Consider the following 2,799-nt stretch of genomic DNA (forward strand, 5'->3'; position numbering starts at 1 on the left):
AATAAACTAGTTTTAATTAAGAAATAACTCGTATCGCTGAAGTTTCTCGGAAAGAATTTCTACGGGAAATTAACAAACAAGCAGATGCGTAACAGTATATTTTCAGTGGATGTGCTCTACTGGACTCTTATTTCACTTACCAAATTTCAAGGCAATTCATTAAGAAATACCTGAGACATAACATCTCCAATTTGATTGAGTTTCTTCTTATTTTTTCTTCTTTCTTCACACCAAAAGTACCGAAACTTTATTTGATAGAGAAACATACTTAACTTTTATGGGTTTTTTTTTTCAAATTTAGTACACTGATAGGTCTTTCAACCTCCAATTAGGAGTTTCATTTTGTGTAAATATAAGCCACACATACAAAGTTATTCAAGAAAGACCGCTCAATTTTGACCAAACTTTTTGTGCATGCCTATGCTAAAAGTCACGTGAGCTATTGGTCTAACATTTTTAATACAGCTGTACCTAAGAGCAAAAGAGGGCCGTTTTTAATTTTTTGTCATTCGGATTAAAGAAGGTTGATTTAGAGCAGCAAAACCATAAGGTGAAAGGACGTGAAGATACACAAGTATTGGTTAGGCCAAGAAAACTAGATTAGCAGCTTCTCACTGAAGTTTTCAAAAAGAAAGAATCCTTCGGGTGAACGGTTATTATAGATTGTCTGTTGACAACGTTTTAGTAGAAATTTACTAAATTTTATAAAATTATCGTAATTAAAAGCGTGTGGCTGATTACAAAAAACTGGCGTTACTATAAAGGAAGCTATTAATAGTGTTTTAGAGAGAGAAAACTATCACCACATATGTTAAAGAATCTGATTGTTTCTGTAAAGTAAAGGTCTAATCCGAATAATAGGGATGTGATCCTAAAGCTACTGTGGGTTATTATTGAGTGTCACTTTCTTATTTGCTATGGTTTGTTGGTGTGTATTGACAAAAAGTCATGATATCTAAACAAAAAACCTTAGGTGTGAAAAAATGGTGTAGCCAAAAAAAAAAAAAAAAAAAAAGAATTGAATGTGCGACTTAAAGGAATAAAATCAAAATTTGCGGCTAAACTGGTAGCTACATGTATAGCATTGATAAGTTTACAGCAAATATTCATTTATTAGATAGCTAGGCCGCGTATTTTGCTTTACCCACCATCATGCTCTAAGTTGAACAGAAAATGCGGCCTAGCTAACTAATGAAGGAATAAATATTTGTTGTAAAATCCTTCTCAATGCTGTAAGTGTAGTTATTAGTTTGGCCGCCAATTTTGATTTCATTCCTTTAAGTCGCACATTCAGTACTTTTTGGCAGCACCTTTTTTCACATCTAAGGTATTGTTACGACAGTGGAAGTCACGTGACGCTGGTAACACGTAATGAGTATCTCGAACGTTCCTGAAGGCTCGAGTGTTTGCTAGACATGCGCTCTTATAGTATATAAGCCGACAAATAAAGTGACGGGATAGATAATTGCAGACAGACAGAGACGGACAATTGAGTCAAGCGCGGTAGTAAAGTGCGTGAATCATTGTGAATCATAGCGTGTGTTTAAGTTAAAGTGACTGTGGAAAATTAAGTGTTTTGCAAAGTTGTATTGAGAGGGAATAAACTAGTTGTATTTAAGAAAAGACTTGTGTCGCTGAAGTTTCATTGGAAATAAATTATACGGAAAATTAACAAACGAACAGAGATGTAACAGTATTTTTTATTAGATTTATATATATATACTCCTCTCAGCACAACATAGCTTTAAAATTTTGCTAATTTTCCACTTAGGAGTTTACAGCACACTTTCATATAAGAAGCTTTTACTTACAAGTTAGACTTCAGCTGGTCAGAGTCCAGGAGCCAAATCTTAGCTTGTCAGCCCCTTAGTAATGTATAATTTATTTAAATAGATGTGCAATTTGACTAATTTTTTGAGTGGAAAATTGCATACCCAGCTCTGCCCTTGGTGAAATACCAGCAGATCCAGTGAAAGTGTACAAGTAAAAATGAACTTTCAATCCATAATGGGCTTTCTCTTTGAAGCTCCTATAATGCACTTTAAATGTCTTACCTTAAAAGTTTTGCAGGTTATTTTAAGGAGGCTGCACTCCTCCATCTTTTTTTTTTTCTTTTGAAAACATGCATAAATTGGCTAAAAATGAACAAAACCTCTATGAAGAGTTGTAGTAGCATTCATTCTTCAAGGAAATTGTTGTAAGACAGGGGAAGTGAGGAGGTGTAGAAGTCAAGTCGAGAAACTTGGCAGAAATAACAAAGCAGTTGCGTCACTTCTTGCTCAAAGCATCCCATTTCACAGTAAAGATGTGATTAAGATTTCTACTGTCTGAATTTGGTACATTTAATCCATTAAATTTAATTGTAACCTCGAATTTTGCTTCTACGGAAAAATATTTTCTACATCAAGAAGTAAGAAACATTCAAAAAATATTTTAATTATGAAATAATTTTCTAATTCAGGTTTTAGCGCTTATTCTAACCTTAGTGTAAACCGGAAGTTAAATGGTGTGAATCAGAAAAGAGCGATAAACTTAAACATCAGCAATATCTTTATTCTCCACATTATAGGAAGGAAGAGCTCTACATAGCATCTGGCTTTACCAGATCCTGGCCCGGCATGGCCAGGTGGTTAGGACGCTCGACTCGCAATCTGCGGGTCGCGGGTTCGCATCCTCATCCCACCAAACATGCTCGCCCTTTCAGCCGTGGGGGCGTTATAATGTGACGGTCAATCCCACTATTCGATGGTAAAAGAGTAGCCCAAGAGTTGGCGGTGGGTGGTGATGACTAGCTGCCTT

This window comes from Limulus polyphemus, unplaced genomic scaffold, assembly GCF_000517525.1.
Source record: "Limulus polyphemus unplaced genomic scaffold, Limulus_polyphemus-2.1.2 Scaffold3816, whole genome shotgun sequence".
In the NCBI taxonomy this organism is placed as follows: Eukaryota; Metazoa; Arthropoda; class Merostomata; order Xiphosura; family Limulidae; genus Limulus; species Limulus polyphemus.